A 25335-nucleotide genomic window follows, 5' to 3' on the forward strand; every position below is an offset into this window, starting at 1 on the left:
AGCACCATATCTCATGCACAAAGTATTTTTTTACCTTTATCCCAATGCTATTATAAAGAACCTACTATGTTAATCACATCTCTATATGACATGTTATATAACAATAACCCCCATATGTAATTTCTAATTTACATAATTTATAAAAATATCTTGAATAATGAGATTTGTAATTTCATTACTTTAGGTAAAATTCCAGCGTTGTCTGTAAATAACAAACTACATCTAATAAAAGTTGTGGGAAATACTTCATTGGTACAGGTGTATTTCTTCCTGGAAATTTTTACACAGGGCCTTTTTAACATCTGCTCACTTTTATCTGCTTACTGGAAGAAGATACATTGTCTTCAGGCCTTGTGGTCTGATAATTTTATATAAAACAAACCAACAATATTATTCAACATTCCTTAGAACTTCTAGAAAAATAGTGAAAACTGCTACCTCGTATGTACTTTTCTGTCCATAGCAAGAAAAAAATCTAACCAATAGATGGAAGAAATTCTCACTTCCAGAATCAGAAGACTTCCTGACTCCTGTATAAGGAATAGCTTAGAAAAAGATCTCTATCAAGAAAAACAAGATATTTCCCAAAGCTCTCATACCATCTCCATGGACGAAAGTTCTCTTGTTGATTGATAAATATTTATATTTTGACTCCTCTATGAATTTCAAAAACATGTCATTAGTTGTAACATGTTGAGTATTTAGGGACATTTTTTTGTTTAATTTTAAACATGTGTTGTATCTTCTGGCATGCTTTGTATATATTGCATACAGTTTGAAAAACTTGCATTTTTTTATATCTTTTATAAAAATTCTCAAAGAAAAAATTAATTGTATCATCTCATGGATATCAAAATTAGTTTTATTTCTGCTGTTTGCTAATGTTAGCAGCATTAGCAATAATGTTTTATTATTTTATTTTATTTTTTGGAAAATATGCTACATTCACATATGATTGATGTTGCTGTTGTTTGTGAAACATGTTTAAGAAGCAATGATTGTATACCAGTTGTGTCGTGTCAGGGTATTTTTTTTTTCTGTGATAGAAATCCTTACAAAAAAATCAGGTGGAGGTGTTATGATAGGGATTAAAGAGTGGTATGTGGCCTATGATTATTACATGTTCAATAACGCCAATACTGCAGATCATGTAACTATGACAATAAAGACAACCTAGGACCATATAATTATTGTTGGAGTGTATAGACCACCAAAGTCAAGTGCTGATAACCTAGAGGAATTCATACATTTCTTGGATGACATGCAAAAGGGAAAATAATAGTAGCTGGTGACTTTAATTTATGAGACTCCAAAAGGAATAATACTTATTCTATAACATTAGTAAGGAACAAACAATTGTTACAGATTGTAAACAAATCTATAAGGAAACAGAACATACTGAATACTGTTAGCATTCCTAAGGAGAAAATTGTTACTTCATGTCAAATTGTACCACTTCTGATGCACTGTAATCAGGGGTTACATAATTTGGACTACCGCTGGGTAATTCTGCGAAATTTAAAACTAAACTAATATGAAGAATATTAATAATGGAGTGATGCATTCAGTGCAAAAACAACAGAATGTGGCAAGTTTTAAAATGGAAATTTCTTGAATGCAAAATGTGTGTGTGTGTGTGTGTGTGTGTGTGTGTGTGTGTGTGTGTGTGTGTGTGTGTGTGTGTGTGTGTGTATCTAGGCAACCAAATTTAGGAAGATATAAACAGTATATTATTTATTTATTTTATTTATTTATTTTACATTTGTTAACCGGGATAGTCCGACTGGATACATGTTCATTTACAGCGGAGGCCCGGGGAGAAAAGCTCCAAGCAAGACAATATAAGACATTTACAGAAATAACAAAACATGAGCATTTACAGAAATGTGAGGTTAGTTATTACAAGATATGTAAATAATAGCTTAAATTTAGTTGGTTTACTTAATAATTATACATGATGACAGAAAATTATTATAGTAAGGAGAACTCAGATAACCAGGATCAAGGAGTAGTATATTCAGAGAAATAGCTAGCCAGGGTTAAAACAATGACATTAATATGAGAAATAAAAACACATAAGAAATGGAAAACAGATCAAACTGTAACTATGAAAAAACAAATAAACAACAGGACAAGCAATTAAACAAGTTAAACATAATATAATTAACATAGTGTGAGACGATTATGAAAAATATGAAGAAAATCTTTATAAAGATAATTAACATGACAGGAAACATTTTGTACATATATATGTATATATAATGTGCTAAGATATACAAACTGATAAACTGTGAGTAGATTCTAAAATGCATTCTCATATAAAACAGATTGTGGCTATACTACATAAGCTTACACAAACAGTTTAACTCCACAAAGTGGGAGATACTTTGTGTGAGTAACATCTAAGTAAATTCAGATACTGAGATTAACTTGGGTTATATTAAAAAAGTGCAATGCAAACTGGACCCAAACAAAGTACAGAGAAGAGATGGAATTAGTAATAATCTAAGAACACTTCAACGTGAACTTACAATACCATTATATTTGTTATTCACTAGGTCATTAAGTTTGGGGATATGTCTCAAAATCGGAGTATGCACTTGTTAAGTCCATGTATAAAGGAAATGGGAACAGGAAAAACTCAGAGTCATACAGACCCATACATTTCCTTTTATGTTTGCGGAAAAATAATGGAGAAGGTCATTTTGGCTAAATTATTGTCAGAATAGGAAAGGTCAGTTATGACACCATATTTCAGCATGCATATGTTGAAAATATATTATAACAACCTGCAACATGATGTTCTGTAATAATATAATAACAGATATTAATGAAAAATTGTGCTGAGATGAAAGTTATATGGACTTATATTCAGTGTTTGATAGGGTCATGCACAAAAACATTGATCAGTAAATTAGAACAACTAGATTCATTTCATGATAGCTACACTGATCAACTGGATGATTAGAGCTCTCCCAATATGAAAACAGAAACTTAGGAAAACAGCCAGGGAAATCAATTTTTCTGGGCAAAATTCAGTTACACTGCATGGATGCTTGCAAAGAAGAAATCTTTAAAAATCAAGAGATAAAGCAACTAGCAAAGCAGAAGAAACAACTCTAGTGGGCAAGCTTTTCAGCTATTCAGCAAAAATTAGTACAGGTTTCAGCCTTAATATAGCAAATGGTCTACAGTAATTTAGAGGAAAAATAAATCAAATGCATCCAGTGGTGTTTAAAATAAATGAGGCACTGGAAAAAATAAGTGCATTAAAATGACAAAAGACCGAATGTAAAGAAGCAGTTTTAAAATGCTATTTAAATGAACTAATATGCAGGGCCGCCAAGAGAAAATCCGGGCCCCGGTACAAAGAAGGTGTGTGGCCCCCCCTTATACAAAACTCTACACACACGTAAGTGTGTATATTATTATTTATTTCTAATTCTAACAATCATAGATTACATAGATACATTTAGATAAGTATGTATAGGAATAAATGAAAATGGACCATCCTGGTAAACAAATGCAAATAAATAAATAAATAAAACTTTTGCATCTAAGGCAACAACTGTAGAGCTAATAATGAACTTTGACATTTTTTTCAGTTTTTATTCCCGACTTGATTTAATGGATGAGAGTATGAGTAAGTCATTGTTATCAGTAGACTAAATTACAAGGTTAAACAAAATTATATATATATATATATATATATATATATATATATATATATATATATATAGGAGTGCTACAGAATCGTGAAACCCCAAAATCCTGAGACCAAAATCCCGAAAGTTCCAAATTCTGAAAACTCAAAATACTGAAAACTCAAAATCCTGAAAACACACAGGATACTTATTCCAGCACAAGTACATGCAGAAAGAAATAAAACATAAACTATATTACTGTTCTGCAAGTATAAGCAGGCAAGCCCCCCTGAACCCCCCATGTGGGGGGTTGTGCCCCCCCCCCACACACACACACACACACACACACACACACACACACACACACACACACACACCCTGCTAATTAAATATATCAAATCCGAGGTTGCACTTAGTGTAGTGAAGTGCAATCTCAGAGTTGATATATTTAAGTAGCAGGGGGTGTGGGGGACACAGCCCACCACATGGGGGTGCAGTTGAAGAGTAATATGTTTCTGTATGTACTTTTAGTGGAATATAGTAAGTGTCGGTATCCTGTGTGTTTTCAGGATTTTGAGTTTTCAGGATTTTGAACTTTCAGGATTTTGGTCTCAGCGCTCCCATAGATATATATATATATATATATATATATATATATATATATATATAGATATATATATATATATATATATGTGTGTGTGTGTGTGTATGTGTGAATTTAATATACAAGCTTTGAAATTATTTAAATTGTGCATGCTTCTCCTCTCCTGTGCCTTTTCCTGTTCTGTCCAGCTGTCACAGTATGTCCTTACCTTTTTTCATTTCACCCTCCCTCCCGCCATATGTTATGACATCATGTATTAGGGCCAAACCCTTTCCTATCTCCATTTTTGCCTTCCTCATTTTTGTTAACTTTTTCATTGTTTTTTTTTTTTTCCTGTCTCTTGCTTATTTTAGCTGAGCTCCTATTATACTGCTACCTTTACATTTCATCAATATCTTTACCTCCTCCTCTCCTTCTCTAACTGGCTATTCCTACTTAGTCCGTAATACTTGTACCTAACAATTACTGTACTTTTTTTCCTTTCTATTTACTTTATTTTCTCACTGTTCCTTAACAATAACTACATTTACTTACTTGTTAGTCTAGCAACCTGCATACTTAACACTGTATAGTATGTAGTTTAGCCAATACCTGTTTTGTTGTCACGACCAGTTACTACTGATACTTTTAACTTTGTCTGAACTTTGTTTGTCATTTACTTAGACTAGTCCATGAAAACCTTATATGTAATTGTATTTTACCTGAGTACATTATGCTATTTGTTTGTCTTATTTAATTACTTCCTAATCCGTAGTGTCTTAGTCTGATAGTGGAGCTTTTCTCCTCGGGCCTCTGCTGAAAATGGACATGTATCCAGCTAGACTAGCCCGGTTAACAAATGTAAAATAAAATAAAAAATAAATAAAATTGTTTGCCTCCTAGCTTTTCCCCATTTTAATATCGTATGTGCCCTTTCCTTCCCCCTCAGTGTAACATATAGCGTTGGTTCCTCTTTTTGGACATGATGGTTGCCTCTTCCTATTTTACTTTGTAATCTTGTCCCCTTGACCTTCTTTTCATACTCTCCTCACACACTGAGACCTCATGCATCCCACTACAGTTAATCTAGTACCTCATGCTATCCTTCAAACTGACCTCCACTTAAGTATTTACTACCTACCAGCTTGTTGCTGCTCTAACAAATTTTCTATCCACTATTCATCATCTTTTTTCGGCTGTTCTCATTAGTTGTCACCACAGCGGATCCCCTGTTTCCATTTCTTCCTGTCCTCTGCATCTTGCTCTGTCACACCAACCACCTGCATGTCCTCTCTCACCACATCCATAAACCTTATCTTAAGCCTTCCTCTGTTCCTCTTACCTGGAAGCTTCATCCTCAGCATCTTTTTCCCAATATACTCAGCATCCCTCCTCAGCACATGTCCAAACCAACGTAATCTTGCCTCTCTGGCTTTGTCTCCAAACCTTCCAACTTGGGCTGACCCTCTAATATACTTATCCCTAATCCTGTCCACCCTCGACACACCCAGTGCAAATCTTAACATCTTTAACTCTGCCACATCCAGCTCTAATTCCTGCCTTTTTGTCAGTGCCACTGTCTCCAACCCATATAACATAGCTGGTCTCACTGCCCTCTTGTAGACCTTCCCTTGCACTTTTACAGGTATCCACTATTACTAGATTCATACCACCAGTGGCCATTTCCTTTCACTTTTACAGGTATCCACTATTACTAGATTCATACCACCAGTGGCCATTTCCTTCCATCAAGACATGCAGTGAAGGAATTTAACTGCCTGTCACCAGCAGGGAGTAAAATGACAAGGCAGTCATTCTTTAAATGGCTTTTCTGCTGGACTTTGTTGTTTTAAATAACTAAGTATTCCACACACAATAGAGTTTGTGCCACCCACTGCGGTCTTTGTGTTTGCTGCCCCTCCCCCTCACAAAATAAAATATACCTTTTGTGGGGATTTTTCCAATCATAATACCTGGCTGTCAGTCCACAAACATTTAAAACATTAAAGAGAAGACAAGTGCTCCAGATTATGTGGAATGCTCTGCATTTGACCATAAATGAACCCACTGTTCTGCAATGAACAGCTTTGGCTCCGCTACACAGTTTTTGATTGGTTCATATACCACAATTACTGTCAATCGGCATTAGAGTCCACCTAGACCAGCCCTTCCTGCGGCAACCCCCAAAGAAAATTAATCTAGCCAGTGGAGGATTGTGTTTATCTTTGGGCTGTTTTTAAACCATATGCTCCTTGCACACATTCTAAGGATGTGCATACATGTGTTCTTTGATTCACCTTCCTGATTGTATTAAATGATATTCCTTGTATAATACAGCACCACTTGTTAGAATGTGTTTCAAATGTGTAGTTTTGAACATTCTTTCACTAAGCAATGTATGAACCAATAATGACAAAACTACCCATTTCAGAAAATTTCAACCATAAAAGGCCTCTCAAACACACACCCACATGCACACACACACACACACACACACACACACACACACACACACACACACACACACACACACACACACACACACACACGCGCGTGAGCGCACATGCACACATAATACCTCTCAACCTCTTAGAGTAAGAAATCTGGACAAAGCCATGAAAAAAGTGGTACAAATAGGGACAATTTTTAAATATTGCTCTTACAAACTTAGAAAGTTGATAGAATAACAGGTTTTGCATTAGCATGAATTTTCTGAAGGGTATGAAGTCTAAAACTCAAATGACTGTCATTATTTTCTAACTTCAATGATTCAATCTTTAATGATTTGCCACTAATTTGCCAGAAAGCCACAATTATATGAAAAACGAACCAAAAATATAAGGCAAAAATCTGGACATTCTGCGAAAATCTGTACAGCTGAGTGGCATAAGCCATAGCATTACAGAGTTTGCATTTATATTACGCTGTTGAAAACTCAAACTAGCATTACAGAGTTTGCATTTATATTACGCTGTTGAAAACTCAAACTGTCGACAGCGTAATAATCAACACGAAAATGTTGAAACCCCAGAATATTGAACCCAAAAAAAAAAAAACACCCAAACACAACACAAATTGCTCTATGCAGGGGGGCAAGCCCCCCTGCATCCCCCACATCCCCCGCTACTTAAATATACCAACTCCCAGATCACACTACATTGCAGTAAGTGGAAATCTCCCCTTATGGAGAGTTCTGTTTACACGTACAATGAATTTTGCTTTCGACATTTTGGTGCCGACAGTATCAGCTTCAATATTGTCAGCCTTGGACAGGGTGAAGTAGACCCCAGATTTTACACTGATGTCAGTAAATCCAGTCAATACATTATTTGTACTATTCCTGCTAACCAGATCAGAGACTGCTGTTAATAGTGATCAAACAAGCACAGCTAAGTAACTTGTATCCACAGAAGGCATCTGTGCCCATCAATAATATCCACTTTATTGTGTGCATCTCAGATGGTTCATTATGGTGGTAATTATATAACTATAATTATATAACTATTAAAACAAATGACTTATGGGTTTCTAAATTATCAGTACAAATAACATTTATCTGTTATTTTACTCACTTTAACTTGTAATATCAAGCAGTATTTCTCTTTAGATGATTTATTTGCCATTCAAACTCATGACATTCTGATATGTAATGAATGCTTCACCTTTTTCTTCATATGCCACACACATTTACTTTTCATATTATCAGTCCAACAGTACCAGACATTTTTATATTTTTATTCTTTGAAATTAACTGATAAAGAGGCTGTGTAACTGTCCTAACACTTGCAGGCTTGATCTTATCAGTGGGTAAAAAAAACAGAGAAAATAATTTTTAACATAACACTTGCATGAATGCTTAAAGGTGAACCTTAATATTTGAAAAAAAAACTCTGAAAAGTGTTTCAAGTCTAATAGCGTTCTGAAATTAAAACACTTTCTACAATTAAACAGACCAAATCTTATTTTTCTTATCAGTTCAAATAGTATCACAAATTCACACTTAGATAACATTACTTAAGTGACATTCAAAAAAAATTGGTGAATAATTTCTCCAAATACTTCAGCATAATTGCAATTGGTAATGTTAACAACAAAGTTACTACTCACATCATTTTTCAACTCTAATATGTTTTCATAATTAATAAGTACTGTATTTCACCTTTGTCTTAATATAGCATCATTTTTATGATCATCGTATTGTCAGTCTACCAATATTATTAGCATTCATAATCATTGGCAACAGGGAACTGAAGCTCTCTACTTACATGATGCATCTGTATTTTACCAAATTTCTTATGTATGTACTTACGATTTAACAGGTAGCAATACAGCAGCTTATTTATTCCTGGTGCATTTTCAGTTTTTACTTGTTATTTTTCTCTTCAAATGACCGTGAATGGCAATGCGGGAAAGAGAAATCAAGCAACTGTGCAGGCGCAAACAACTACGTTAATCAACCACAAGGCACTAACGCGGAAATCTCATTCTTTTTTTAATTGCGGGTGGCACGCGTATCCATGCGTTTGTAAAATACTACTACTACTACATAATTTATTGGGCTTCATTGGGCCCCCTTGAGCTTCATAGGCCCTGGAGCGATGTAGTGGCTGCACCCCTCTCCTCGGGCATGTTAATATGACTCTAGAAAATAGAGGTGGAAATGAAGGAAGGAATTGCTTTATATGAAGCTTCTCAAGAAGAACCGTTAAAAAAAATAGCAGAGCTCTTGCTATCAAATATATCTCATCTTACAGATTAGTATAGTCAAAAACAAAAAATAAACGCTATTACCAAAAATATTGGGGTTACTTACTAGATATAATTCTTGACAAATAAAATTCGCCCACAAATTGACATGAAAAGCTAACTTTTTAATAAGAAATGAATGTAGTATTACCAGTTTTCTTGCATCTTCCCCCTTCTCTTAGTATATGTGTATCTAGATATTTCCCTAACCATACAATAAATGGTTGAATTTCTATCTTTACTTTCTATATAGACTATCTCCATTCCACTATCCCTTATGAGACCAAATGAACATAAGAATTCTCATACTCTACTTGATGATGTAGTGACTTCTAGTGTATATATTGTATATATAAATATATATATATATATATATATATATATGTATAATTTTCTCGAAACAAGATTGTTGTCTGTTTTCTTTAGATATGTATTTGTATTGTTTGTATTTTTGAGTTATTGTACTGTTGTTATTATTTGGAAAAAAAGAAAATTGAAATAAAGAGATTTTGGAAAAAAAATAGTACAGCTAAAAGACAAAGCACACAAAGACCTGAGATTTTCTGTTGTACCAGAGAAACTATAAGTAACAGATTGCATAAAGTCCATATAAGCAACAGGACTAGTATTCTACAGCAGGATTTGTTAATTGAAAGGGTGCACCATGTGTGTGTTAAAAATTTGTCTGTGAGACAGAAGCGAAGACCAGTAGTGGAAAAGATGCAAAAGAAGCCACTTCTGACAAATTAAAGTATTATCAACTTGGGATGCCAGAGTATTCTTGGGAAATAACTATTCATTGTACACCAGTCAGAAGAGAAGAAAGTTTATTACTGCAGTCAAATTTGCTTGTAAAACCTTCTCCTGCATTGCACAGGAAAATGAGTAAAAGGGAAAAAGTTCAGGAGCTCCCTAGTAAAAAAATAAGAGTGCTTTGAACTTGAAATAGAAGCCACTGTTAGATGGTCAAAATGATGAAGAAGGCTTGCAAAATTGTAAAGGTATGAAATAAACAGATGAACTTCAAAGTGCCATTTCCATACCATGCAGTTTGGACATGAGAGCTATACTTTTTCAAGAAGTGAAACAAAAAAAACGACTGAAGTTTGTGGACTGTGTTAAACTGGTAGCAGGACTCTAAATGCATAGATAATGAATGAATTGAGGTTGTAACTGTAAATACAAAAGTTTTTTTTCTTATTAATATGTGTGCAATTAATTTCTTGAACTGAAGTGTATGCTTCAGTAGTTATATACAGTATGCAGAGATACTTTAAATGTTCTGATGGAGTCTTACCAGTCGCTGCTGTTAGTGACACTGATACTAAAGTTAGAAAGCATTGTTTTACTGTAATATAACTAGGTTTTATACTGAATATAAAGACTATATATAAGCAGTATAATTTTTTGAAATAAAAAGTAAGTAATAACGCTTAGGAGCAACCCAACACGAAATAAAGTCTCCAGCATCGATTGAATACCATGTGGCAGAAATATTAAAACATCCAAAAATTAAAAAAAAATCTTTATCAAATATGCATCCAATCTAGTACTAATGCACTATCTAAGCATGTTCTTGAAACAGACACCAAGCACACTTTTAAATTTATGGTTCTTCAGGTGAATAACCCCTGTTCCAGAGGGGGAGATATTAGAAATTACATGGAAAGAATAGAGATTAAATGGATCATTAGATTTAAGGCACATGTTAGTCTAAGTTTGAATGATAAAATTCCACTTAAGACTGTTTTGAAAAAAAGGAGATTAATTGTTAGATAAAACTTTATATATTGCTTGTTTTTAACTATTTTTAGTGTTAGAAATGCATTTTTATGTATTTATTATTAAAGCTTTATTAAAGTTTTACATAATTTTATATATATATATATATATATATATATATATATATATATATATATGTTTTTATCTGGATGTATTTTCAATACTAGTAGTACCAAACTTTTACAGATGGGAAATGCTATATATATTTCTGTATGCTCTGGTCTGGTATATGCCTCTATTACTTGGCCTTTGATTTTAAATTTTTGATGATGTTATTGAATTGAATTATTCAATTAACCATTTACCATATATAAGACAGCTAAAGGTTTGAATATCTGTTTGTTAAAGGTCTGAGGAAGCCTTTTGGCAAAAGCGCTTACCTATCCCACGTGCTTAAATAAAATATACTTGGTTTTATCAAGGATGGACTATTTTTGGATGTTTTAATATTTCTGCCACATAATTGGTATTCAATCGATGGTGGAGACTTTATTTCGTGTTGGGTTGCTCCTAAGCGTTATTACTTACTTTTTTATTTCTTTACTTGTGACTGGCTTTGGAGCATTTATCCCTTGGTGGTTTGCTTTCTATTTTTGTTATGCAGTATAATTTTTTGACCTTGGGCTACAAGAGACAACAGGTTGAAATGAATTGATCATATGTGTGTACTAAATTATGATAATGCTCCTGGTCTTATGCATACAAGTTGAAATGCCTACTCAAATTATATAAACTGACAGTTTTCTAACATCTGAAATGAGCTATGTCAGGCAACTGCAAATGCAATTGGCTGGTCTTTTAGGTGAACTATCTGAAGAAACAGGCAATTCATTGGGAAATAAGTTAATGAGAACTTTGAGACATCTATATAGAAAAACTAAAATTAGTACTTAAAGGAGAAGTAACAAGGAGTTCAGTGAAAATAAATTCTCTGATATATTGAAGAGAATAGAAGCAGATACATTGTTAGTAGCAGGAAAAGTGCAGTATAAATCACAGAAATGTGTAATCTATCAATTTTAATAAAGCCACTCTTTCTTAAGACAAAAAATCAGTCATGAAAGCTGTTTCCACATCCGGGATGAAAGTTGAGCTGGGTCAGGAACGGATGGTGTGGATGCAGGAACACTCTTAACATGAATTTTCAGCATGATTAAACCTAACTTTAAAATGGATAAAGCTTGTTACTTCAGCTTTCTTTTTGGGACATCTGCCTGTATATGAAGAGATAGCTTCCCTTTTTGGAAGCGTTTTATGTGTGTTTGCTGTGAGTTAAAATGGGTTGAAGGTTAAAATGAAAAAAAAGTACTTTTTTTGTTTCTTCAGTGTTTGTATTGAAACAAAAAATGTGGGAAAATGTGACAGAGCCTAAACAGAGATGAGAAGCTACAACTACATGTAAGATCAGCCTGCTAAATATTCATGTCTGCATGCAATCTGCAAGTTAGAAATGTATTGGACAACCTGTCATGCAGAATATGTGAAAGTAATAATATCTTATCAGAATGACTCCCTTATTGAACATATCATAGAACGTGAATGCCACTGTAGTTAAGGACAAGGTGAAAAGAGTACTGATTTGTACTAAGAAGTGTAGGGTACAAATAGTAATGATACCAGAGGCATACTAGAAAAGAACATGTAAATTTGCAAAGAATGGATTTCAGAATGTTTATTCAGCAGAGTATCAGGGACAAAGGAAAATGGGTTAAAATAATAATGACTGTGTAAGAAGCTTCAATAATTATAGAGGATGAGAAGAAAGACAAGAATAATACATTTGTCATAATAAGGGATTATTATCAGAGAAGGAGGATTACATTGACATTTATTTATATTCCACCTAAAACTGCCATTAAGAAGCTTAAGAAAATTATGAGAATTAAGAGAGACATAATTAGCTTCCAGGAGAGAATATTATTCATGGTAGGCAATGGAACCTAGTATTCAATAGTAGGGATGAATCAGGGGGACCTAGAATGAACAACATAGCAAAAAGGTTAGACTTCTGAAGAAATATATGTGGATATTTGGAATAGAAGATGTGAAATTTCTAAAGAAATACATGTGGATATTTGGAACGGAAGATGTGAAATTACTAATAGGAATCCCAGCAGAATTTCTATATTATTCAACTAGACAGAAATGATATGTCACAGGAGCATGGTTATGTAATTGAAAGCCTTAAAAACGTCCACTAGCAATCTTAGATCATGCACCAGTAAAGATTAAGGTAAAGATATAGGATAATCAAGTGAAAACAAGTCAGTGGCGTTTTCCTACTTATGTATTAAAACGAGATGAACTTAAGAAATTTGTGGTGGAAATAACTGAAAAGTTGTTTGGGAATGTATAATTTTTTATAAGGGATAGTTGAGGAGAATATACTTTAAAATATGGCAAAACTAGGAGAGAAAATAATATGGGAAAGAAGTATTATGAATTATTTAGAGGGATTATTATAAAGCATTGCAGATGAGGGGGATTTTATAGAACAAGAAGAGGAGCAAATCTTGAATGTCAAAAGAAAACCAAGGGGACATTTGGGTAATATGCTGTTAAGCCAGTACTTCTGATAACAACCATAGAGCACACGAATTAGTAGCATGATAACAGAGGCAACAGAAAACAGGAAGGAATGTTGCCAAACTTAGGTAGAATATGGTTGGGAAAATAACTAGGGATCCCAAAGAGGTGTTAGAGATACAGTGGAAATTCGATGAAAAAAACAAGAAAAGGCACACATAGAAATATTTGTGGATGACATATTAACTATGCCAAGTTTAGAAGAAGATGAGGCTCAATTAATAACTCAAATAGAAAGGGATGAGATAAAAATGTTGCCGTAAAACCACTCAGCAAGAAATTCTTTAGGAACAGATGGTGTTCCTGTGGAAGTTTGAAAATTAGGAGTAAAGAAAGTGGTAAAGATTTCAAAGGTTTTGTTAAACAATATTTTAAAAGGAGGGGCAGCACCAGTAATTTGAAATAATGCTGTGGTAGTATTACTTCCCAAAGTGCGCAAAGCCCTCTAAATCGAACTTCTTGTAGAACAATGTGTCATGAAATTATGGGATGTGGCAGTGTCATGAGATTATGGGATTTGATAGTATCATTAAATTATGGGATGTGGTAGTGTCATGAAATTATGAGATGTGGTAGTGTCATGAAATAAGGAGAGAGTATGATTTTGAATGTAGGCCTGTAAGGACAACAATACCAACCATACAGAACATTATATTTACAAAGTAGTAGAAAGTATTTTGAGAACCAATACAAGTCAGGAAAGGTGAAAGGAGATCTTACCAGTAGAGATGACTATAAGCAGGGGGATCTACCTGATAAGACCGACAAGAGAAAACACTGACAACAAGATCACCGACACCACAAAATCGAAAGTTCAGAAACACGAAAGTTCACATGCCTGACAATGCACAATCCCGACAGTCAACAAAACAAAACAAATTTGCTGTTCCGAAAAACACACACACAACACAAGCACACCAAAAACTTTACAAACCTACACTAAACCTTGCAGACACAACTATCTATGCACTAACCTCAACCCAAACACTAACCCTAAGGTCCGTCACTATTGCACACTTACCTTACCTGCACCCTAACCCTAAAGTCCGTCACTATCGCACACTTACCTTACCCGCACCCTAACCCTAAAGTCCTTCACTATCACACACTTACACAGTTGTGCTTGTTTCGCATGTCGGTGTTTTCAGCGTCGGGATTTCAAACTGTCGAGTATTTCCATTGTCGGTCTTCTGGTGTCGGTGATCTCATTGTCGGTGTTTTCGCTTGTCGGTCTTATCAGGTAGACCCAAGCAGGGGCATAGAAAATGGGAACATGGGAGCTGGAATTTATTGGAGAAAATTAGCAAAGAACCAAAATATTGGGGCAATGGCTAGTGAGGAAAAAAAATCATACAGTGGGATGAGACCAAGAAGTAGTCTGGACTGTGGGTTGTAGACTTCCTTCTCTATGACAGATTTATACAGAGTGAAAGCAAAGAAAACTGGTTATGAGGATGCTAAATGAAATATTAGTTCTGAATGACTTTATAACTGAATCTAGAACAGAAGTTGTTATTACATGAAGTATATTTTTCAGGGCATATAAAATAATGCATAAGTATAACAATCAATTAGAAGAGGTTAGAAAAAAACGGGGAAATAATGAGAATGGAAAAGAAATGTACAAAGGAACAAAGGGAAAATATTTTTATGGCTCCCAAGTGTACAACAAAATCTAGAAAGTCTAGGATCTTTGATCGGAAATGTTTGCATAGGTAATGTTATACTCCCAAGTAGTTTTCAAAGAATTTTTCCACATGTAGAAAACAATTGTTGGGGGTGTGATGGCAGACAGAGAGGTACATAAGAACATGTTTTTTGGGAGTGCAGTGAGTTGGTAGATTTTAAACATTTCCTACAGATATTTTAAATAAAAAAGGGGAGCAAATTATTGTAACTAAACAAGTGATTCTTTTGAGTTGAGATATAGAAGCTGAATTGCCTAAACACAGTAAGGGCCTACTAATTGTAATGCTGTTTACTGTCAAAAATGTAATTACTAGAAAATGGACATCAAAATTTAAACCAATCATAACAGAAGTATTGAGTGTTGTAAAAGAGATACACAAATTGGGGTGGGATCATTAGAAAAGGGAAAAAGCCAACTACACAAAAAATAGATTCTATGGGAAAAATACATGCAGAATAGCATTCAGGAGGAAAAGTGACATTTTAATGAAAAAGGTCTTGAACAAACTATGTAATTTTAAACCAAATAATAGATATAAAGAAAGAAACCATATATGCAAAATACATGAAAAGAAAAAAGTCTGTAATGCTTTGTTTTCTCTTTTATAACTGTATGTATACAGATGTCACTGTGTAATGTGTGAAGTTAAAAAAGATGTTAAAAATAAATCAAAGCAACTAATTAATTTAACCTTAATAAGCCGGAGAGTTGCATGGTTTACAAATAAGACAATGTGAGTATGATGCAGCAATCTGGCAGGTGAAAATTTAGGTGACAGTCAGGGTGCCACATAGCGCTCTGTACGATGCCCACACATGTTTAGGTTATACCTTTCAAAAATAGCTTTTTTAATCTGAGGTGTTCTATAGTGTGTATGCAGATGACTTGAAAACAGGTAAACTGATTACATCTACTATAGACAGAGCACGTCTCCAAAAGAATTTGACTAAATTGACCATTTGGATTTAGAGCAATAACAGGGTGATAAATGCATTAACAACTAAGAATATGATATGTGGGAGACCTACATCTAATCCATTATACAGTGAATGAAACCTTTGTTTCATTTAAGAGCCTTGGTTATGTGGCTAAACCCAGCTTTGAGTTTCTGATCTTATCAACCAATTGGTTAAAGATAGTGATAAAACTGTAGGCTGTATAAAAAGATTTTTAAGTCTAGGGAATCAGAAATGATGAAATCATTATTTGTAAGTTAAATTAGACCCAAACAAAGTATGGAATAATAAAATGGAAACTGTTTAAGAAAATTAGCATGAGTAAATTGTAAACAGTGCAGCATAAATATGTCAAAATCCTCAGTGGATGTCAACATTTATGTTATTATGAAAGATTAAATATCTGAACTTGTACAGTGTCTCATACAGATATTTAAGAGGATATCTTATAAAGGTATATTAAGCATTTAGATGCAACTACCTCTGTGAATGTTTGGGCTTATCAGAGAGTAGTAGAGAAGCATCAGATAACTTGTGTAGGAGACTATGTAGGAATGAAAGATGTATTCATTATTACTCTGAGAGAGTAGCTGATGCCTGAAATACACTACTGAGTTATATTAAAGCTTGCACTAGTTTGGATATTTTTAAGAACAATGTGGGCACTTAATATGGGGTTGACTGTTTTGGTATATTGGCTGGTGAGAATGCATTATTGTCCATGCCTGAAATATTTATTATATATGTATGTATCATAACATTTTAGAATCTTGATTGTGACATATTACAAAAATAAACTTTGTTGCATTTAGTACTTATGGTTATGTATAACCTTCTACTGCTATGGTTTGTACATAGTGCTATAATTTTGCCATCAGATTCAACCCTGTTCCTCCTGTGTTTATTACCTGCCTTCATTCAAAATCTGAAGGTAATGCTACTCAGTGCTAAAGTCTAAACCTCAAAATGCACTCTCTCGAGGCACTCCTAAAAATGGAGAACATCGATATCTGTGCAGTAACTGAGACCTGGTTCAAGGCTCCAGAGAGCACCCCTGCAATACCAGGCTACAACTCTTACCACACTTTTCGGCCACCAAACTAGGACTGAAACACTAAAGGTGGAGGAGTGTCAATATTCACCAAGGATATTCACACCACCAGGCTAGTTGGCCAACACAATGTGTCTGAAATTCTCCAAGTGCAACTAACACTAGGTAAGACTGCAATCCAAATTGTAGCTTGCTACAGATCCCCACCATACCCCAAGATTCTCACTACACCTTTCTAAACATACTGGAAAATATTAAGATAGAACCAAACACCCTAATACTGGGTGATTTTAACTACCCTGCCATTAACTGGGAAAACTACTCATGTCCCAACACCTTTGAACGGTTCTTGGAATTCATAAATTCCAACGCCCTGGATCAACTAATCCATAGTCCCACCAGGGGCTCCAATATCCTAGACCTGGTCATTACCAACATGGGAAATCAATGCTCCATACCTATGGTCACTCCCTCGTTAGTCAGATCTGACCATAAGCTAATCACCCTTAACATCCACATCCCACCCCACCCCCAGTAAAGAAACCACCATAAAAACTTCTCCAAAGCCAACTTCATGCTACTCAAGTCAGAAGTGACAAACTTCATGACACCCATGCAGACGGAACTGAAAGTTCAACTCCTGAATCCTACACTAAGGTACTGTATGAGCACATCCACTCATGCATGAATCATGCCATCCCAAATAGAACCAAAATGCTCTCATCCAAAAAAAGGAAGCCAATCTGGTGGTCCCCTGCCATAAACAAACTTTACAACAAAAGGAAGAAACTTTTGCAGAAAAGAGGAAAATCCCAGGATGCAAAAAACTCTGTTACTAGCCTCAGTAAGAAACTGAGATGCCTCATAAAATCCTCCAAAGCTAGTTACGAAAATAAAATTGCCAAAGATTCCAAAGACAACCATAAAGCATTCTATAACTATGTCAAGAATCTAAATGGCAATGCTGAGATCTGCTCTGAGCTAAAACAGAATGGCATTAAATATACTGATCAGAAGGATATTGCCAATATCCTGGCAGATCGATTCAGTGCCAACTTCACCCCCCTCTCACCCCCTAAATGGCCCATCTCAATATCGGGAGATTGCCAAATTCCAGTAATAACGGCCACACAGGTACAAAACGCACTCTCTAAAGCCAAGAATACAGCATCCATGGGACCAGATGACATCCCAGGCTGTGTACTACATGAACTACAATATGAACTGGCACCTCACCTAAGTGTCATGTTTAATCATAGCTTCACCTCAGGTTTCGTGCCCACTGAGTGGAGTAGAGCTACAATTATCCCAATCCACAAGGGGGGATCCACCTTGGATCCCGGAAACTACCGTCCCATCAGTCTGACAAGCCTTATCTGCAAGGCCATGGAGCGTATTATCATGGAACTTATAAACAAAGACATTGGCAACCTTCAAACACTGGACCCCACCCAGTTTGGGTTTGTGATGGGCCGATCTTGTCTCCTGAACCTGATTGACTTCTTTGAATCAGTCTCCAGAGCCATGGACAAGGGTAAGGTGGTCCACACAGCCTATCTAGACCTTGCCAAGGCCTTTGACACCATCCCCCACTCTGGAATCATAGATAAACTTACTAAGTTGGGCATTAATCCCTATGCACCCAATGGGTTGCTAAATGGCTTACTGATAGAACCCACACTGTAAAAGTAGCCGACTCCAAATCCAGCTCCAGACAAGTGACAAGTGGAGTACCTCAGGATTCAGTCCTGGGGTCGCTTTTGTTTGGCATCTACTTCTCTGAAGTACAGGTCAACACTAAGGGACTCTGGCTAACAAAGATTGCAGATGACTGCAAACTGGGAGCCATTATTGAATCCCCAAATGATGTGGATACTCTACAAAAGGGCCTTGCAGAAACAGATGCTTGGTGCCAGAGCCATGGGCTCAAGCTTAATGCCAAGAAATGTATAGTTATCCCCTTTGGGAAAAAACATGTATCCATGAATTACCACATAGGTGGCAGTACACTAAACACAGAAAGTGTGATAAGAGATTTAGGGACACAGGTGGACAGTGGTCTCACCTTCGATAACCACATTGCCACAACAGTCAGGAAATCCTTCTATGTGGCACAGCTCATCACGAAGGGCTTTTCATCCAGAAAAAAGGAGGTCATTGTCCCACTGTACTCATCCCTCATTAGACCCATTATAGAATGCAACGCCCCATTTGGTATGTACCTGTCAAGACATCTGCAACAACTGGAAAGGCCTCAGAAATACCTCACCAAAAGAATCACAGGCCTAAAGCAGATGCCCTATGCTGACCGCCTTAAAAAACTCCAGCTATACTCTGTTGCATATAGTCTACTGAGAGGCGATCTCTGCTTAACATACAAGGCCATGTCAAACCCAGAGCTGTTGGACATGCTACACTTAAAGAAATACCAATCCCTCAGAGCTACACGCTCCAGGGATCTAAACCTTGTCATCACAATAAACAAAACATGCTGGAGGGATAGGTTCCTGACACAGAGACTCCCCAGACTCTGGAATAGATTGCCCATACATGTCAAGCAGAGTGCCTCTTTAGACCTCTTCAAGAGGAACCTTAACGATTGGATGGGAGAAAGGAAATTCACCCCAGGGATCACGTCAGTCACCCTGCTAGACAGGGGTCCAGGAAAGTAAATAATGTGGGAAGAAATAGCCAGTGAATTGTTATGGCTAGGCTTGTATAGGCCCTAGGGCTGATAGCCTAGTACCAACCTATGAACCTATGAACCTATAAATGACTGAATTAAGTCTATATGAAGATTCTGTATGACTAACATTATATGATTTACCATAAAAAATATATTCTAAAAAAATAAGTAAGTGCTTCACTTCCTTCCCTTGTGCTATGACTTTTAAACACCAGAACTATGATGTTTAATACAGAGAATTTGAAAGGTGTGCATATTTCAGGGCTTTGCTACATGCAATATTTTTAACTTAGTATATTTAGTACAATACCAAGTTGCAATCCTTATCCTTGAGTTTCTGTTTTTCCTTTATCTTTTATTCATGTTTTATATATCATATTTATTTATTAGTATCAAAATTCAGTAGATAGAGAACATATACAAATTGATACAAAAATACATATACAAATAAATATCTGCTTAATTCCCCCACCCATATACCCCCTCTGTAGGAATGAGAAAACTTTATATATGTTTTACTCAACGCCTTTATCATTTTCTTGTGCTTTTTTCCTCAACCCTCTCTCTCTCAAAAATAAAAGAAAATGCTTTATGTTTCAATAATACATCCACCTCAACAATAAGCAACTGTAAATAGACTTCAAAAAAATGATTTTGAGTCAAATTAGTTTTCTATGATGGTACTTTTGTTCCAAGAAGAAAATCAGATCTGACGCTCACTGGACTGTGTTCGCATCTGCACACTGTGTGCTCTTACCGCCATGACCATCAACCTGGAATGTTACAGAACCACTGCTTTTCTCTATACATTTCAGCTGGAAATAACTATTTCTAGTAAGTATTTTCTTGGCAGCAAAAGACAGCAAACAAACAAACAAACAAACAAACAAACCAACAAGCAAACAAACAAACAAACAAACAAACAAACCAACAAATAATTACATTTTGCAAAGGGGTAGCAAGTAAGCAGCTACAAAGGATAGCTTATGGAATGTGTTTTGTGGAGACAATTTATCAAATATTTGGTATAAAATGCTTGTCCAATTCCCGGAGTGATTAATATAAGATAAAGAACATTATTACTAATTACGTGAGAACAAGATTTGCATATAGTGTGACTTAAGTATTTTGTAAAAGAATAGTTGTTCTACAGGATGCAAGTACAGGAACTTAGAGTCACAAACGTAAGAGAGGAATTTGAATTTGAAGATATTAACACTTCAGTGCAGACTACTTCAAAAAGGAGATGGCACACAGCATGATCTATAACACTGATTATATTCAAGGGCACCTTTTTTTGCTTCATGAAGAAAATAAAATCTGCCATTCACCGAAATATGCATGCATCCGAACGTCGTCTCCTCACTCCCCTGTAACTATCAACCTGGAAGTTTACAGAATAAATGCTTCTTTAGACTCTCCGGAAAACAATTCTGTCTAATCAGAATGTTCTGGATAGAAAAGGCTAGGGAGCAAGGAAATAAATAATAAATAAATAAACTAGACAACTAAACTGTTTCCAAGGACAGTTTATAAATGCATTTTGTAGAGACAGTTTACCAAAAATATGGTCCAAAATGCTTCTTCAGAAACTGGGGACATTAATATGAGATAAAGTATCTTATTACTGATTAAATGAGAAAGAAATTTGCATAATCTGACCTAAGTTTTTTATGAAAAACTAGTTGTTCCACAGGACGCAAGTACAGGAGTAAGAAAAGTGGCACAAAAGAAAAAGAGGAACTCGAATATGAAGATTCCACACGGCATTTTCTATAGTACAGGACATATTCAAGGGCTCCGCCACCACCCTAAGACATCATTTAGAAACTTAGTATTTACGTATAGAAAAAATACATTTTAATTACATTCCTCAACATGTTTAATGAAACATCATGTTCTGAGAATGCAGGGCAAAGAACCAGGACTCAGAAAATACCTTTAGCTAACTCACTGCAGTAATTTTAATTCACTACAAACCCTGTTTATTTCTAGATGGGTGCCAATGTAAATGAATGCAAGAGTGTATGAATAAATGGAAAAGTAATAAAAGATTAACAAATAAGTATTAATGTTTGGGTAATGTCACATCTCAAGTTTTGCACTCACTGGCAGCAGTGATCAAACTTAATTTTTTTGAAGTTTCTGAATATCAAACAAATACCAGCAAAAGCAGAAGAATGCAGGAATTTGAATGTGGGAGATTGTAGTACTGTGCATACGAATGTGCACTCCTGGAGCTGGTATGTATGAGTAGCAGGGGATCTGGGGCTGGGTACAGCAGTGCAACTCCCATGCAAAAGGAACAGCGTTTTAAAAATTGTTAAAACAAATGGTTTTTGATCTTTTAGTATTAGCGTTTTGTGTCTTTCAAACAATATACACATATATATATATATATATATAGATATATATAGATAGATAGATAGATATAGATATATATATAGATATATATATATATATATATATATATATACATACACATATATATATATATATATATATAGATATATATATATATATATATATACATACACATATATATATATATATATATATATATATATATATATATATATATATATATATATATATATATGGGATCCGTATGGATCACTGAAAGATAACATAACCGAAAGAGATTCGGTCAGGCATACTTCCACAAAAGTGCTTTTCACCAAAAAACACTTTCTCATAAGTATGCCTGCTGTGGAGATCTCACTACAGGGGAGATAAGGGAAAATTCCCTTTTCTCCACTGTAGTGCGACCTTGGAGTGAGAATATTTAAGTAGGGGATGTGTGGGGGGGCACAGCAAAAGGTAAAAGTAATGTTTTTTTTAAACACTCTTTAACGAAAGCGCTTTTTTGGTGAAAGCGTTTTTGTTAAAGTGTGTTCCTGATTGTGGATTCAGACTATTGAACTTTCTTTCAATAGAGAACATAAACAAATTGATACAAAAATACATATACAAATCAATATCTGCTTAATTCCCCCACCCATATAACCCCTCTGTAGGAATGAGAAAACTTTATATATGTTTTACTCAACGGCTTTATCATTTTCTTGTGCTTTTTTCCTCAACCCTCTCTCTCTCAAAAATAAAAGAAAATGCTTTATGTTTCAATAATACATCCACCTCAACAATAAGCAACTGTAAATGGACTTCAAAAAAATGATTTTGAGTCAAATTAGTTTTCTATGATGGTACTTTTGTTCCAAGAAGAAAATCAAATCTGACGCTCACTGGACTGTGTTCGCATCTGCACACTGTGTGCTCTTACCGCCATGACCATCAACCTGGAATGTTACAGAAGCAATGCTTTTCTCCGTACATTTCAGCTGGAAATAACTATTTCTAGTAAGTATTTTCTTGGCAGCAAAAGACAGCAAACAAACAAACAAACAAACAAACAAACAAACAAACAAACAAACAAACCAACAAGCAAACAAACAAACAAGCAAACAAACCAACAAACAAATAATTACATTTTGCAAAGGGGTAGCAAGTAAACAGCTACAAAGGATAGCTTATGGAATGTGTTTTGTGGAGACAATTTATCAAATATTTGGTATAAAATGCTTGTCCAATTCCCAGAGTGAACATTATTACTGATTACGTGAGAACAAGATTTGCATATAGTGTGACTTAAGTATTTTGTAAAAGCATAGTTGTTCCACAGGATGCAAGTACAGGAACTTAGAGTCACAAACGTAAGAGAGGAATTTGAATTTGACGATATTAACACTTCAGTGCAGACTACTTCAAAAAGGAGATGGCACACAGCATGATCTATAACACTGATTATATTCAAGGGAACCTTTTTTTGCTTCATGAAGAAAATAAAATCTGCCATTCACCGAAATATGCATGCATCCGAACGTCGTCTCCTCACTCCCCTGTAACCATCAACCTGGAAGTTTACAGAATAAATGCTTCTTCAGTCTCTGCGGAAAACAATTCTGTCTAATCAGAATGTTCTGGATAGAAAAGGCTAGGGAGCAAGGAAATAAATAATAAATAAATAAACTAGACAACTAAACTGTTTCCAAGGACAGTTTATAAATGCATTTTGTAGAGACAGTTTACCAAAATTATGGTCCAAAATGCTTCTTCAGAAATTGGGGACATTAATATGAGATAAAGTATCTTATTACTGATTAAATGAGAAAGAAATCTGCATAATCTGACCTAAGTTTTTTATGAAAAACTAGTTGTTCCACAGGACGCAAGTACAGGAGTAAGAAAAGTGGCACAAAAGAAAGAGAGGAACTCGAATATGAAGATTCCACACGGCATTTTCTATAGTACAGGACATATTCAAGGGCTCCGCCACCACCCTAAGACATCATTTAGAAACTTAGTCAGTATTTACGTATAGAAAAAATACATTTTAATTACATTCCTCAACATTTTTAATGAAACACCATGTTCTGAGAATGCAGGGCAAATAACCAGGACTCAGAAAATACCTTTAGCTAACTCACTGCAGTAATTTTAATTCACTACAAACCCTGTTTATTTCTAGATGGGTGCCAATGTAAATGAATGCAAGAGTGTATGAATAAATGGAAAAGTAATAAAAGATTAACAAATAAGTATTAATGTTTGGGTAATGTCACATCTCAAGTTTTACACTCACTGGCAGCAGTGATCAAACTTAATTTTTTTGAAGTTTCTGAATATCAAACAAATACCAGCAAAAGAAGAAGAATGCAGGAATTTGAATGCGGGAGATTGCAGTACTGTGCCTACTATTGTGCAGTCCTGGAGCTGGTATGTATAAGTAGCAGGGGATCTGGGGGGCTGGGTACAGCAGTGCAACTCCCATGCAAAAAGAAAAGCATTTTAAAAATTGTTAGAAAATGGTTTTTGATCTTTTAGTATTAACGTTTTGTGTCTTTCAAACAATATACACACACACACACACATATATATATATATATATATATATATATATATATATATATATATATATATATTTGGGATCCGTATGGATCACTGAAAGACAACATAACCGAAAGAGATTCGGCCAGGCATACTTCCACAAAAGTGCTTTTCACCGAAAAATACTTTCGCATAAGTATGCCTGCTGTGGAGATCTCACTACAGGGGAGATAAGGGAAAATTCCCTTTTCTCCACTGTACTGCGACCTTGGAGTGAGAATATTTAAGTAGGGGGTGTGTGGGGGGGCACAGCAAAAGGTAAAAGTAATGTTTTTTTTTCAACACTCTTTAACGAAAGCGCTTTTTTGGTGAAAGCGTTTTTGTTAAAGTGTGTTCCTGATTGTGGATTCAGACTATTGAACTTTCCTTCAATAGTCCTAGATCCGTAGATATATATATATATATATTTATATATATATATATATATATATATATATATATATATATATATATATATATATATATATATATATATATATATATATATATATATATATATATATATATATATATATATATATACACACATATATATATGATATATATGGGTCTACTTCTCTTAATCGACAACACAGTTTGTCAAGTAACAGAAGATCGAACCAACTTCAGCAAAAGTGCACATCATCAAAAGTGCACTTTCGCTGAAGCCAATTATCAAAAAAAC

The sequence above is a fragment of the Protopterus annectens genome, chromosome 8.part0 (genome assembly GCF_019279795.1).
Source record: "Protopterus annectens isolate FY-2018-M chromosome 8.part0, PAN1.0, whole genome shotgun sequence".
Taxonomy (NCBI): domain Eukaryota; kingdom Metazoa; phylum Chordata; order Ceratodontiformes; family Protopteridae; genus Protopterus; species Protopterus annectens.